The following is a 15,733-nucleotide window of genomic DNA, read 5'->3' on the forward strand; positions in this document are numbered from 1 at the left end:
GTGGCCCAGCCCAGGTGTACAGAATGCTGTTACTGAGGGGTCTGCAGAGCGCTACAACTGGCACGCTCTGTGGCATGTGGACAGAAAGACAATGGAGGATGCTATCCTATTAGCAATGATGTTGGAATGTAAATTGTAGTATTTTATTGGAAAGAAAACTGTCCCGCTTTCTAGCCTCTGCCTTCCACACTCATACTTCCTGTGATCTTTTACTCATAGTCCACAAAATGGTGGGAAATTCTTTTGGAAAGCAAGCCCTCTTCTGTAGACCATATATATTTATCTGTATGCTGAGCACTGAATGCAGGCCTTGCACATCTAGGCACGAGTGCTTTACTACACACCTAGGCCACACCTCCTATTGCACTAGACACAGCTGGCCTTTAGAAATGCAGTGTATAGTTGAGGGCTCTACTGCTGAGCTGGCTGTGTGTGAAAACACCACAACGATGTTGTTGCTCCACATGCTAAGAAATGAAACAGTGTCTAGGGTAGTGTCTTTGTCTGTTCAGACTGTTGTAAGCCTGAGTGCTTAAGTAAGATACTCACTTCTTGACATTCTGAAAGCTGGGGAGTCCAAGATCAAGGTGCTAATACACATGTTTGTTGGTGAGAACTCTTTCTGGCATGCCTACAGCCATCTCACTGTGTGCTTACTAAACTTCCTCCCTGAGCTGGAGAGATGGCTCAGTGGTTAAGAGCATTGTCTGCTCTTCCAAAGGTCCTGAGTTCAATTCCTGGCAACCACATGGTGGCTCACAACCACCTGTAATAAGGTCTGGTGCCCATTTCTGGCCTGCAGACATACACACAGACAGAACACTGTATACATAATAAACAAATAAATATATAAATAAAAGATTTATTAAAAAAATAAACTTCTTCCCTGTGCATATTTTCTAGTTGCATCATGGGAGCACATGACCTTATTTAAATCGAATTACCTCCCAAAAGCTCTCACCCCCTAATTCTAAGAGCCGATGCATGAGAGCTGTAGTGGAAGAATTTGTAGAGTGTGGAGGCACAGAAGCACTCAGACAGCCTTGCATGCCCGATTCTCTAGTGAACTGTCTGTTCCAGGCTTCACCACCCACTCCCTTTAGGACGCTACTCTTCTATCCCCAGGAGAAGATCTTTATGAGCATCGTCCTCACCAGGCGAAGTTAAAAGCCTGCTGAAGTATGACGGGGAGTCACTGAGAAGCTCACACAGACAGGGAAGGGTAGCACAGGAAGGTGGATTGCCAGCGAAACCCTACAATGGTGCCAGAAAACGGAAGGCCACCTGCAGGAGCCTGTCATAGTCATGAAGAGTTTAGTAGACAGTCTTCATTGTTCCCTCAAGATGTGAGCCAAAATACTGGAAGAGAGATTTATTAAAATCTGAGGTGCTATCATACTTTAGCAGCTGTGCCACTGAGAAGGCCACAAATACTGCACAAGGGTTCTGATTTCTCTACAACTTTGTCAACCTAGTAAAGAAAACCTTGTCTGTACTAATAGAAGGGTAGAGTCATAAATTTGGGTATATGGGCTCACTTGTGCTACTACAGTTTCTGATCCACTGGGACCGGGCCACAGAAGGCAAGGGTACTGAGCTTTGTGGGTCACACACAAGTCTTCTGAGGGACCCAGGTGTTGTTTGTAACCTGCCAGCTACTGATCTGCTTGACTACTGCTGGCAGAAAAGTAAAGGTAAGGAGAATGTGCTGGACAGCCTCCAGGTAACCAAGATGGCAACAGTTGGGAGATTAAAGAATTCACAGTGGAGACTAGACTTTAAATTGGAGCTGTGTGTGATAAAAATAATTCTGGATGAGAATAGCCGTATTAGTAATTTCTTTTACATGACAATGTTTACTACTGCTGCTCCTTTGAACCTTATCAATCACTGTTACAGTGGTCCCAGGTTGGAGGTAAGGGATTAAGAGGAGAGAAGGAACAGGGTGCTTGATTTTGCTTTTTAGCACCAGCATTTTGCTAGGGCAAGAAAGTCGGCACAGCTGATGATTGGTCTCCAAAGCAATGATATATGGGTGGGTGTACATTTTGAAAACCTGCTGTATATTTGAATACAATCTTTCTTTCATTTTGAAGTGCTAGTGAATAGATACAAGATCTCCAGCCAGTTGGAAGGGGAAAAATCTCCCTAGGAACAGAAATCTTAGGAGACAACATTGACTTTCTCTTCTTTCCGTCTCACCTCAATCTGTCTAAGCAAGTGGTTCTCAACCTGTGAGCTACCTACAAAGACGTTTGTTTACATTACAATTCACAACAGTGACAAAATTATAGTTATGAAGTAGCAACGAAAATTTTACAGCTGGGGTTCACTACAACACGAGGAACTTCATTCAAGGGTTGCAGCATTAGAAAGGCTGAGAACCACTCGCTCTAAGCCCAACCAATGCACTTTTCAAATGCTTTGTCATCTCCTATTTTAAGAACAGAGCATGGAAAGATGCTGAAATTCCTGGACCTGCTTGCTTGGGTGGAACGAGCTAGGTGAGGCACGTTGTACAACACAAGCCTCCATCTAAGTCCATCTTCTGGGGAGGAGAGCTGAGCAGTCCTGGCCCTGGGTGTAGCCCTCTTGTGCACGCTGTGTAAGACTCAAGGAGAGCTGAAGTGCGTGCTGTTTTCAGGAACTGAGTAGGGTGGAGAGGGAAGGAGGCCCCAGGCAACCGTGGCAGGTCTTCCCCGTCCAAGGACACATTGCCCTTGTTGTGGGATATTTTGAACACACTCTTACATTCTGGAGATTTGACAATAAAGTTAAACCTTGAATCCTGGGGTGGAGTCAGCAACTGGCTGACTGGAATTTGTCATAGAGAAGCCAGCAGTTTGGATAGAGAAGACACACAGGAAGGAAAGGGTGGGGACCTGAGTTTGGCATTTCTTTTTTTGGTTCTGAGATGAAGGAAGAGACCTGTCTCTTCCAGTGTCTCTGATCAAAAAGCAAGGTCAGCTAGTTGCTACTTAGCCTCTCTGAGTTAGCAGGCTTTCACCCCAGCCTTTGACTCTCGAGTCTTATTGATAAAAACAGCAATAGAGAATTAATTTAAACCTACATATTGCGGCTGTGGCAGAGCTGGGGCCCAGGACTGGAAGTCCCACCAGGTTGCGGCCTGAGAGTCCAGCAGGTAGTGACTGTGGGTCTTGTGGGACCATAGGCAATCATTAAAATATCAGTATATTCGTGCGTAGCTACTAAGCCAAGAGAAAAACATCAGGCCCCTTCAAACCTTGGCTCCAGTGGGTACCACACCTTACTGTGTTCATTAACTTTGGGTGGCAAGTGATTCAACAGTTTGAAACTTTAGTTTCCCATATGCAAGATGAGGATAGTAACACCCAGAGAAGAAGGTTGTCTGGGGATGATATGGGATAGTGACAGAGATATCAGCACAGAGCTTGAGACAGCAAGCCAGCATGCGATGCCAGGAGGAGAGAGAACCCAACACCCAGAAGACCATGTACCTTTCCAAGAGAGGATGCATTAACAGCTTCCTTTGTGTTCGTCTTCCTACCACACTGAGGGACGTTCATCCTTTTACAATTGCAGTAGGTAACTCGGTTACAGTGACTCACAGAAAGCCTGGCCCTCTTTCTGATACCCTCTTGGGTAACTAACACTTCAATTTGCCACGCTCATGTAGTGTCTACTGTTACTTGCCTTGGCTTTCTTGAGCTCTGGGATTAGGCAAGCTGAATAGGGTGAGTGTCTCCACTGTAAGATGAAGAGCTGTGACCTCAAGTGGCTCACTGACTCACTGGCTGTGAAGAAAGCGCACCTAGCCAAGGAGAGCTGCATGGGAAGCGGCAGGGCCTCCGACTCTCAGCCTGGGCAGGTTTTCAGAAAGCCCTATTTGATTTGCTATACCACGGCCAGCAGGCAGGCCAACCTGGCCTGTAATATACAAGAGGGGCCGTGACTTTGGTCTCCACGAGCTTGTTTCAACATTTTAGCTGAACTGACTACAGCGAGCAGTCACACTAGATCCCATCTCTCAGGATGAGAGGAATAATAATCAGAAAACCATACAAAAGGAAACCAGACAATCACAATGGCGAAGGGGACAAGGCTGAGAAATCCACTTGGGATTTGGTAGATCCTCAACACCAGGATGTACTTTGCAGGGTTTTAGTGTTGCCCAGGGTGAGCAGAGATGGACACTGTATGTTGCCTGTCAGAGGAGGATGTGGTGTGGCTGCCAGACACTGGCCTAGGAACCAGCACAGGGCAGGGAGTTGAACAGAGAGAGAAAGGTCAGGCTGCTCCAGCCAGCGGGAGCACATTAACCTTTCCTGGCAGCAGGGAAGTTTAGTGGCTCCAGATCACAGTCATCGGAGGCCAGCTAGCCAGTGCAAGTAGCCAGCACCAGCCCGAGGCTGCCTCTGTGAAGGAATGAAAGGAGCAGGTCACTGGGAGGGGAGGACTTCTCGAGAGGGGCAGGCCCCGAGACTGTAGTTTCCAGTTGGCTGGGCAGTAAGGTCTAACTGGCTGTGTGATCCCAAGTTCAGAGAGACGCTTGGCTAAAGGACAGTTCTGAGAGGGAAGGGCGGTTATGGAGATGGAGGTCCTGCCTGTTAGGCTCAGAAAGCCAGAGAACGAGGATTCCATGGACTTGGGAGATTTCAAACCAAAAAGGAACTGCTGCAATGATTTAAACAAATTCCCATTTTAAACAACTAAGTAGTTTGAGTTTTGAACAAAACACGAAACAATAACCCCAGCCTATGACATAGCTTACCACACGGGTTCTGAATGTTCCTCTCACTGGCTTCCTGGGGCACTGACAGGGACAGCAGTGTTCAGAATCACATGTGCGCTAAAGACACAGTGCTTTTAAAGCTGCTCTTGTCAAACAGACTATTGGTGAGCTGGGGAAGACAGCTTAGTTGGCAAACATAAGGACCTCGTGAACCCAGGTGAAAGGAGAAATCATCTAGGGTCTCTGGCCAGCCAGCCTGGACAAACAGGAGAACGCTAGGCCAGTAAGAGACGTTTGCCTCAAAACGTGAGGTAGACAGCTCCTGAGGTTGTTCCCCGGCCTCCATACTCACACAGTTCCCCCCCCCCCCAAAATCCCAGTTTCTTACCCTGGGATCCCCTTTGGGTTCTGCTCAACTGATCACACTGGGGGCACTGAGAATGACAGCTACATATGCTGAAGTTCAAAGCAGGTGACAACTATATGTCATATCTTCACCGGTGGTCGGTTTAAACATTCTGAAACAACTGGCCAGCAACTACCACATTTACCACACAGTAACACAGTTCCTGCAGGGCAGTGGTCTATAATCAAAGCAGTTGGCAACAAGGTATAGGGGAGTGTCTCTCTCATAAATATGTAGTTATAAAGTTCTATTTTTTAATACATAGCCATGACAGGAAAAATATATTTGTTATACAATAGCTTTTTTTCCCTTGGCTCTTGTGCTGAAATGCCACATGGACCATTGTGGTGGTTTGAAATAAAATGCTCCCCCAAAGGGAGTGGCACAATTAAGAGATGTGGCCTTGTCATTGTGAGGCAGGCTTTGAGGTCTTTCCCTCAAGCTTCTCTCAGTGTGACGGTCAGTCAACTTCCTGTTGTCTGCAAGCTGTAGAACTCTCGGCTATGTCTGCCTGCACGCTCCCATGATCCCCGCCACGATGATAATGGACTAAACCTCTGAAACTGTAAGCCAGCTACCCTCAATCAAATGTTTTCTTTACGTGTTGTCGCTTTGCAGCAATACAAACCCTAAGACGACCATTTTATGTAAATTTAAGTAAAATTAAATGAGCCATAAACATGAGACACATAGAACATCCACTACTCTTGGTGTAGAAAGGACAGCTATAAAGGTGTTCAAAGGCACAGGACTTGTGGACCAAGCGACAAAGACTAAGCAAAAAAAAAAAAGAAAAAAGAAAAAAAAAGCCTGTGGTTGAAATGTCTTGCCTCTGGGGACTTTATCAAAAGCCTGAGAGGATGCATTCAGCAGCGAGGGAACACAGTGTGGGGTGATAATGGGTGAAATGAGCCAAGGGCAGCCTGTTCAATTGTCCCATCACTGAAGCGTGAGGACCTGGCTCCTTCTGGCCCTTCTGAGGGTTTACAGAACACAGGGTGAACAAGGTGCCAATCAGCTGTGCTCCTCAGCAGTCACTGTAACTGGAGGAGCAGGACAAGCAGTGAATTAGCCTCTGCTTCGTCCCACTCAAGAAGGCCAGGGTCACCTCTAATGCTATCCGAGTAAAGAGTGCTTCAGTGGGAACCCAGGACCTCAAAGCCACGTGAGGACACTGATTTCCTGCTGTGTAGGAGAGGCCGCCTTGGCACTTCCCAAATTTCCAACATTAGAATGCTTTCAGACTTCAATTCTTCTTCAGATGATTCAGTGTGATGTGTGTGTGTGTGTGTGTGTGTGTGTGTGTGTGTGTGTGTAAGAGAGAGAGAGAGAAAGAGAGAGAGATGGAGACAGAGACAGAGTTGGGGTGGGGAGGGAGATATCTTAGCACTGGGACCCAAGTCTACTTGTAAAGTCAATTGTTTCATATATCCCTTATACAGACATTCTGAAGGCAATTTGAGATGGTGTTTTAGGTAACACTATACATGAAGCAAGGTTTCATAGCAGGGAATCTTCCACTTGGGGTGTTAAGTTGGTGCTCCAAAAATCTTGGATTTTGGAGCATTTTGGATCTAAGATTTTGGATTAGGGATCTTAGCCTGTATCTGCAGACCTATTCACTTTCATATATATATATGAAAAATTTATAGAGCAAAATAGAGCATTTTCATATATGTATGTATGTATGTATGTATGTATGTATATATTACTGTGCAAATACCTATCACATATTTTAACCATTTTCCTCATACACATCACTGGTACTAAGCAAATGCATGTTGCCACAGACATCACCCCTATTATTCTTTACAAAGGAGTCGAAGTTCCTCTATGTACGCTTCAACTTATGTCACCCATGAGCTGGGGCTCATGGCAATTTTGGGCATTAACTAATGGTTAAAGCACTTTCACCCAGAGGACCCTGGGGCTAACTCCTCCCTGGCCAGACATCAGGTGACAAGTCTGTATTAATCCTCAAGCACTCTCAAACCCACTAAACCATTTTAAAGGGCAATTAGTGGCTTTATACAACTCGTTATTTATTTACTCAAAAGCCTGTAACTTCTTCCCGGACCCTCTTCTGTTGCGTGAAATACATGTTTGGGACCTTTTAAACTGTGTATTATTTACCTGATAGGACTCAATGGCTTCTCTGGAGCCATTTAGTTTTATTGTGGAAATTAGTACTGGGGGGCGTGTGTTAAAGCTGAGCTTTAGATCCTCTAGCCCGTGGGTGCCCCCCTTGTTAATGTCGTGTTAATGCAGTTGACTGGGCTAACGGCCACCCAAGGGCTGTGAGGGACAATTATGTGGTGGCCCTATAGGAGCGGGAGGGGGGAGCAAAGCGAAGGGTCTCTGCTTGTGAGTGCCGATGGATATCGCAGGGCCCTGTTAAGGACCAGAGAGACTTAGCACATATCGCTCTGTTCTTGGCCCCACACAGTGCTCTACCTGAGAACAGTGGTTTGATTTTGAAATAATAAGGATTATTTGTTTTACAGTGAGAAAACCAGGCCAGTTCTTGAGCAGTTATCAGGAAGAGTGTCAGAAATTGATCCAGAGGAGTCTTCTACATGAATGAAGATGATGTTAGAGACACAGTTGTGGCCAGTCCATCAGAGATATGCGTGGACCTCATCTAGGGCCCTAGGGGAGAACAGGCTAGAACATGTTACACAGAGTGGGTGAGAACTAGCCAGGGCTGTTTGTGAAGACTTGCTGATACCAGCTTTCCTCAGATGGACAGACAAGCTGTTAAGGCTGGTTATGGCTTCCCAATAGACCTGTCTTCTCTTCTGGGTGCTAAGCCTCTAGGAGGACTTGAGCCAAAGAGCATCCCCTGGTACCGGGATGACAGGTGTTCACGAATGCTGTGGCGGTGGGGTTATCTCCCTGCAGGAAGAGGGACAAAGCAGCCGTTCTCTATTAGTGCGTGTCGTCTGTCCACAAACCTAGAGGGAGGCCATGGTCCTTGCCCTGCTTATTGTAACTGGAAAAGTTTAGACCCAGATGTTGACTGCTTTATCCAATTCTCACTGTCCTACTTGCTTTGTTCTGTGATGTCTACCAAAGAGGAGAGAGGTCAGGGATGGCTGCGCCAGGATGCACACTCTTGGACTGTTTGGTTTTAAGAGGCATGCGGGGGCTGCGGAGTTGGCTCAGCAAGTGAACACACTTTTAGAGTTCAACCCCGGAACCGGCTCACTGTGACGGCCATTCACACACCTTGTGTGTGCTTGTGCATGCCCGTACTCACACACAAACACAAACAAACAAAAATAAGTAAATAAAAAGGCATGCGGTTGGTCAGGATTACATGACGGTTCACACAGAGCGATACCCACTCTTTAAGATGGGGCTCCCATTCTGAGGAGCTGCTGGGATTGCTGTGTGGACCTGGTTCCACCCCCACCCAACACTGTGCTCTCTGGCCACCCTGCAGCCCAACACTGTCCAAGCTGATGCTTCCTCATGCTCTGCTCCACTCCACTCCCGTCCATAGCCATTAATATAATTTTCCTTCGTGTCACACTTAAAATGTCCCTCAGTTCCCCTTTCTGTGCTCTGAAAAGACTCCGCTACATCACATGCCCTGTCTAGGTCACCGATTTCCTCAAGGCTTGACGGGGGCAGGCGGTCTGCTTACTGAAGTGGCTAAAGGCATCGACTCTGGGGTCAGACCGATTGTTCTGGTGCTCTGAGATGCGGAAGAAAGTTGCCTGAGTCTATTAATAGAAACCCAGATGCAGGAGGATTTTAGGGAAAGCAGTTTAGAATATGAAGCGAAATGGAATCCTATTGACAACAGCGTCTCTTTATAGCCCTAATGTTGAATCCTTTCTTCCTTGCTGAGCGGGCTATGGTGAGGATTAAATGAATAGTATCAATGATGCCCTTAGCATGCTGACACACAACTGTTCCAAGAGAACACTATGCATACCGTATACACACAACTCTACTTTCTTTGCCACGTTCTAAGCACCTGGGGAGTGGGAGCCACAGACAGCAGAATCTGGTGTCTTCAGACACCAGAATATAACCACATTCATTCATTCACTCAATCATTTGTTCATTTATGCATTCATTTATCCATCCAATAATTTCTCCCCTGGTTGCCAGGTAATACTCTAGGGATAAAGAGATGACTAAGGCAGAAATAACACACGGATGCAAGAGGTGGCTATGCCTATAGCAGAGGTCCCTGACATTTCAAAGCTTGCTTTGTTGTTTTGTTGCTGTGTGGAGGATGGCAAAACTGCACTGGTTGCACCTGAGTTCTAATCACAGCAGGGCCACTTGCTTCTGTCATACCACCTGCGCGTGGTTGAGTTTACATTCACTGTTTTAAAAATTTGGTTTTGTTTTCAGGGTTTCACACACCTCTCAGGACTGTTCTGAAGACTATAAAATGATACAGTAAATGGGACAGAGCTTCTACATGCAATGCTCTTTGAAAACGTGTGAGGTGCACGCTATCCCAAATCTTCATGACTAGGAATCCCTTGCGTCCCACAGAGACAGTTGATAGTCGGAGCTGTGAGTTTAAAACTTCCTTAAAAGTGCCCCATCTCTTTGTGATGCTTAGCTATCAATTGGGCCAGTGAGATAGCTCAGCAGGTGAAGGTCCTTGCCACTGAGCCTGAGTTTATTCCTCAGGATTTACAAGGGGGAAGGAGAGCATGGACTTCCTCAAATTGCCCTCTCACAGACACAGAACCCATATAGCACGAGTGTCACCCATGATACATAAATAAATACATGTAAAATGCTTCTAAAAGAAGGGACCGATTAGTAGTACACACTCGCTGCTGTTCTCCTCTCCCATTGGACAGAACAGAACCCGGAGCACCCTTGGGAGCTGGCGGTCCTCTCCAACGCACTAAATTCCCTTACTTCAGCTGAAGCTGCCCCTGTGACTAGCCCCCCTCCCCCCACAAGAAGAGTCTGGAGAAGAAGCGCCTGCCAGCCAGTCCCTCCAAACAGGGACGTGTTTCTGGACACAGGTCATTTCACATTCCACTCTCTAGGTGGAGGTGAAGTTCCCGAAATTGTAGGCTATTCATCATTTACTCCATTTCTTTCTAGACTTCCCCACGGAAAATAGGGCTCCATGCACGAAATTTATCTGAGAAAGGGAAAACTGGAAAGCAGCGAGCACAGGAGCCTCTCTTTTCATAAACCCAACACCTGGCCGGCCTCTGGCTGCCAAAGCCCCGAGCAGAAGCCCTTCTCAACTAATGCACTTCAGGCCGGGCACTGCACCCCACCGAGCATGCTGCATGCGCTCAGTGCGGATGGTGGAATAAATGAATAAATCCATGGCAGTTGTTTGGATTTCAATATAAATGGATCTTGGATCTGAGAATCTGCCAGATGGGCAGACAGGTTATAGCCTGGTGATGTGTCTCCAAAGCTATAAAAATGTAGCCATGGCTGGAGCTGCACACTGGCATTTTAGAAAATGATTATATGCGCAATTTAAGCACATGGCCATCCCTGCCCTCCAAGTGCCATTGCTTCAACGGCTGCATGGAGGTTGGCTTTCTTGATCCTTCCTCTTCTATTTTTTTTTTTTTTTGGAGACAAGCAAATTTTTTTTCCTCAGCCCCTCACATTTCTAACAGAGCGTGATTTATTCATACAAAATTATGCCCCATTTTTATAAAACCCAAGTTGCTGCAAATGATGCCCGAGGTTCCACAGAAAATATTAATTCCTGATCTGCTGCTATAAAGCATGCCTGCTCTCCGTGCAGAGGCTCTGTCGCCCCAAGACAGATGGAAACAGTCTCAGGGTATGATTAACTTCTTAGTCCCGGCAATTTCCTCGTGCTCCTCTGGCCACAGACTTCCAGATTGACCTCCAGCTTCTCTGCAAATGAACAGTCGCTCGGATTGATAAATCACACGAATCTCTCTTCTGATCAGAGTTGTCTGCTATTTACTACTTCCAGAGAGAAGTTAATCATACCCAAGGCTCTTCATACGCGGCATACACATCTTTCCTTTCTAACAGCCCTTTGCATATTCTCCAGGTTACGGATAATGTGGTAGCTTTTGCAGTGTGGACTCTGCACCTTTATACACAAACCAAGTGTCCATCTGTCCCTCTTTCCTTCATCTGTCCTCATACCCAACAAGGGTAACAACCCACAAGAAGAAAAGGCACTTGAGATGATAAGGATAGAACACCCGTGCAAACTAATATCTACTAATTGGCTTATTTATATCCTCAAGAATTTTGCCACCTCTTCCTGCCCTGGTTTACCTCTTGTTTTCATCATTTGAGGACACCAGTGGGCCTCATTCTTCTCAAAAACATAAAACAAAAACCTACACTCAGGTATAGAGAAGAACAAAACCCAGACCAGTCCATTCTCCTACAACACATGCTGTTGTCTCGGGGCGAGGTCTGGGTAAACTGGGCTGCGGTCCAGTTTCTCACACTGCCTGGTGTACTCTGCTGTGACTATCTGGACTGAACTACAAACAAAGTCCATTGCTAGGGACGATATCTGATGTGGGTTTTCTAAAGTTAGGCAATGGATGTATTATATCTTTAATGTTCCAAGACTGTTTATTGATTATGAGACGCCCCAAACTTTCGAGCAGCTGGCCTGGGTTTTAAGCTCCAGCACACCAGGGCACAGTAGATTGACTGCAGATAATGATAACGGACTGCGTGCATTTGGAAAAGTTAGAAGAGGCCTAAAGAGATGGCTCCGTGGGTAAAGTCACTAAGCCTGATGGCCCGAGTTTGATCTCTGAGACCAAGGTGGAAGGAGAGGGCCGATTCCACACACAAGCATGCTGGCATGGACATGTGTGCACAAACACAAAATGTAAAAAATCATTTGAGAAAAGCTATAGTAAAGGCATATGAATATTTTCAACAAAGAAATGATGTCTGAGGAGATAGATGCTGTAAATTTTTTAAAATTTTATTTTACTTTTATGTGTATGAATGTCTTGCCTGCATGCATATATGTGTACCAGGTGCATGCCTCTTGGGTCCCCTAGATCTGGGGTTATAGAGGGTTGTGAGCCATGATGGAGGTGCTGGAAATCAAAGCTGCTACTTCTCATAACTACTTAGATATCTACCCAGCTCCAAGATGTTTTTAATTTAAGTAAAATATTACACAAAGTGCTCATATCAACATATGTATCAACATATCATGCCTATGAATATGTATAATTTAAAATGTACAGTTAAAAAAGATAAACTTCATTTAAGAAGTTTAGTCTATATGATTAAATATTGGACTTGTGCCTCTTTAGTGGGTAGGATGTGGCTTTAGAAGACAAACCAGGTAATTTTTGAAATTGGAAAGGAGAACCTTTGTAAGTCCTTGGATACTATCACAATCATTAGTACCCAAGAGGCATGAGAACCCCACTCTATCTTAGGAAGGGAATGGGAAACTCGTTCCTTTCCTTTCCCTATAGTAGGCCTTGTTGAACCAGGTGTCAAAGCATTGGAGGGCTTTCTTCCAGCTGACCTTACAATGCAAATAAAGATCTTCCCAACAACCTGGTCAGAAAAACCTTGCTTTTTCATCAGGACCACAATGTCACCCTTGGTAAACATCACTGTACCATGGGCAGATGGTTAGACAATGTTTTGGGAGTGGAGTCTCTAAAGAAGAGTAAGGAGTTCAAGGAAGCATGGTTGGAGCCAACTGGGCATTTCTTCCCAATTCTAGAATCAAAGAACTTAGAAAACAGGCTAGGCCTGAAAAGGGCTTTGTCATTTGGATAAAAACGGAAATGCTGTGTAACTGTTATGGAATTTTATAGAAAGAAGTGATAACAGGCTAAAACCAAATATAGTTTAGAACGTCAGAAGGGTCTCTATAATTCGGTGTAGGACAGACTGTGATGATTTGCACTGTCAACTCGACAGGAAATAGAATTACTTAGGAGACAAGTTTCTAGGCATGCCTTGAGGGAAGGCCAAAAGCAGGTTAACAGAGGTGTGAAGACCCACCTCAACTGAGGGCAGCTCACTTTCACAGGCTGCAATCCCAAACCAAAGAAAAAGGAGAAAGTGAATGTTATCACTGCTGGGGACACTATTGACTGGCTGTCCCAAGAGCCTGCCATGATGGCTTTCTTCCCATGATGCTAAGTAACTATGAGCTCAAATAAACCCTTCCTTCTTTAAGATGCTTTTTCAGATAGGTTGTCACAGCAACCAGTAATTAATAGACTATTCCATGCTCTAAGAAGCTACTGTGAGTAGGTCATGATCTGGGGTGATGCATTCCATTCAAAATCTGACAGAATATCAAGCAAGTCTGGAAAGATGGCTCAGTGGTTAAGAGCACTGCCTGCTTTTCCAAAGGTCCCGAGTTCAATTCTCAGCAACCACATGGTGGCTCACAACCATCTGTAATGAGATCTGGTGCCCTCTTGAGGAAGAGACCTGGTCAGTTGTCCTCATCAACTTAGCAACTTAGACCATGAAACCCAATATGGACAAGTACAGGCTGCCCATGCATGCATGCTTTAGCATTGCCAAGGCATAAATTTCATTCATTTTTTTCATACAATAATGTGGATCCAATGCACAATGATTTTTTTTCTAAAAATATTGGTTTGGTTTATTCAAAATGTTAAGTAATATGATAGGAAAAGGCAGCTGCCATGTGCCCAGTTACTATTCTCTAATTTTCAAAAAACTAGAAAATAATGAATCCAAAGAATTCAGTAGGTATTTTTAAGTCCCAATTTTGAAGAAGAGTTTTATAATTTATTTTTTTCTTAAAAACAAACAAACAAACAAACCAGGGCCTTGCTATGTAGTCCTGGTTGGCCTGGAACATAATTATAAAAGCTGCATATGGTGGCACACACCTCAGGAGGCAGAGGCAAATGGATCCCTATGACTTCAAGGCCAGCCTAGTCTACACAGCAAGATTGAGGCAAGCCAGGGCAACACAGTGAACATTCTCCAGATGATTTCAAATGCTCTCATGTAAGCCCCAGAAGACACAATGTGTTTCAGAGGAGGAAGGGACAAACTTATTGATGAGCTAAACAAACCAACCACAAGATCTCAGTTTGCCCACAGCACCCTTATCTTCACTTACACATACCTTAAAGGGGTGACCAACCCGCAGCCATGAGCTGTGTGTGCCTAGGGACGGCTACCAACACAACCAGCACAGACTCCTAAGCTCATGAGCTGTGTGTGCCTAAGGATGGCTAGCAACGAAACCCAGCATAAACTTCTAAGCTCACTTAAAACATTTTAAAATTGTAACTCAGTTATTTGGTTTCTGAACACAAGTTTTGTCATAATGTTGTGTCACAACATCAAAAGGCTAGACAGGCCTACAGGCTTGTAACAAGACTCTCAAGTGGCTCTGAATGTCAAGAAATATGGAGACAGGAGCTTTTCACAATTGCATCACCAGAGCAGTGTGCTAACCCAAGCCATCACCTGGAGGTGAGGCTAGTTACTCTAATTCTGAGTAAAAAGCTTCTGGATTGAATAGGGGAATATCCCTACTATACTGGGGAACAGGGGAACAGTGACAATGGGGACCCCTCCTTCTGGGAGGTCACTAGCTTGACAGGGGATTTGGTGAGAAAATAAGAAAGAGGTCAAAGGGTTCCTCATTAAGATCTAGCCACACTGGCTTCCCAGGGCTAAGGCATTTGAGGAGAAACCTTTGAATGTCTCAACTAGTTTCTGATGCACCCTGTACGACTTTAAAGGGAATGCCTATTTTCTTAAAAGACGGTTTGGTTCATTCTAACAAAGGTTGTCATGACGCTTCTCATTGTATATATACATAGTTTTATCAAGTATATATTTTTATATTAGAAACTTCATCCATCCAAAGGGGGTAAATCAGTGGTTTGTAGTGTATCAACAGTGTTCTAGAAACACTGATATGATATAATATCACAAGCTTTTTATGGTACCTCCCAAAAGGAAATATTACAGGTATTAGTAAAGGTCATTGTATGAATCTAAGCGTCCCTTGCTGTTCAAAGCATTTGAGTCAAAGATTCTCATTTCCAAAGAGAAGATAAAAACGAAAAGAGAAATGTGTGTAGGGAGAGTCTGATTATGCCACACAGTGAGTTTGGATCCGGGGTTTTTCTCTCTGAGTTTGATCTCTCTGATCAAAAGGCCCAGAAGTCGTGCGTTTGTGGGCTTCCCAACAGCGGCTCTGTATCACGCGGCAGCTGCTCTTAGAGCAGGCACACTCAGGTGGCTGTCACTGGGTAAAGGTTCTTTAGCCAAAAGAAACAAACTTAGGTTCGGGCCTCCTCAGAGGAAATGCTTTTCACCCATGTGCTCCAGATAATTCACCTAAGCGAGGAGCTGTACCTGGGAGGAGTGCCGGGCTGATCTGGTTTAGCCAGTAACCACGCATTCTGAGAGAAAGAAGTCGAAGGAAGGGTGGGGCAAAGGCTGCCTGGCCAATACTACTGAGGTGTGTGTCAGTCAACTGAGACGCATCACCACCTCCCCCCCCACACCCACACACACCTTCGTCTGTTCTAGACAGCGAATCTGTATTTCTCCATTTGGCACTCTCCTTTCAGAAAAAGCAGGGTGCAAATTCCAGTTGAGTAACACAAGGCAGGAGA

The 15,733-nt window shown here is 45.2% G+C and overlaps 1 protein-coding gene across 4 annotated transcripts in view; it reads right to left on the minus strand.

The window, feature by feature from the left end:
* Window positions 1-15,733, minus strand: part of Aff3 (AF4/FMR2 family member 3) — a 463,220-nt gene that overhangs the window by 60,756 nt on the left and 386,731 nt on the right. The gene's annotated exons all lie outside the window — the stretch shown is intronic.

The sequence above is a fragment of the Microtus ochrogaster genome, linkage group LG2, assembly GCF_000317375.1.
Source record: "Microtus ochrogaster isolate Prairie Vole_2 linkage group LG2, MicOch1.0, whole genome shotgun sequence".
Classification (NCBI taxonomy): Eukaryota; Metazoa; Chordata; class Mammalia; order Rodentia; family Cricetidae; genus Microtus; species Microtus ochrogaster.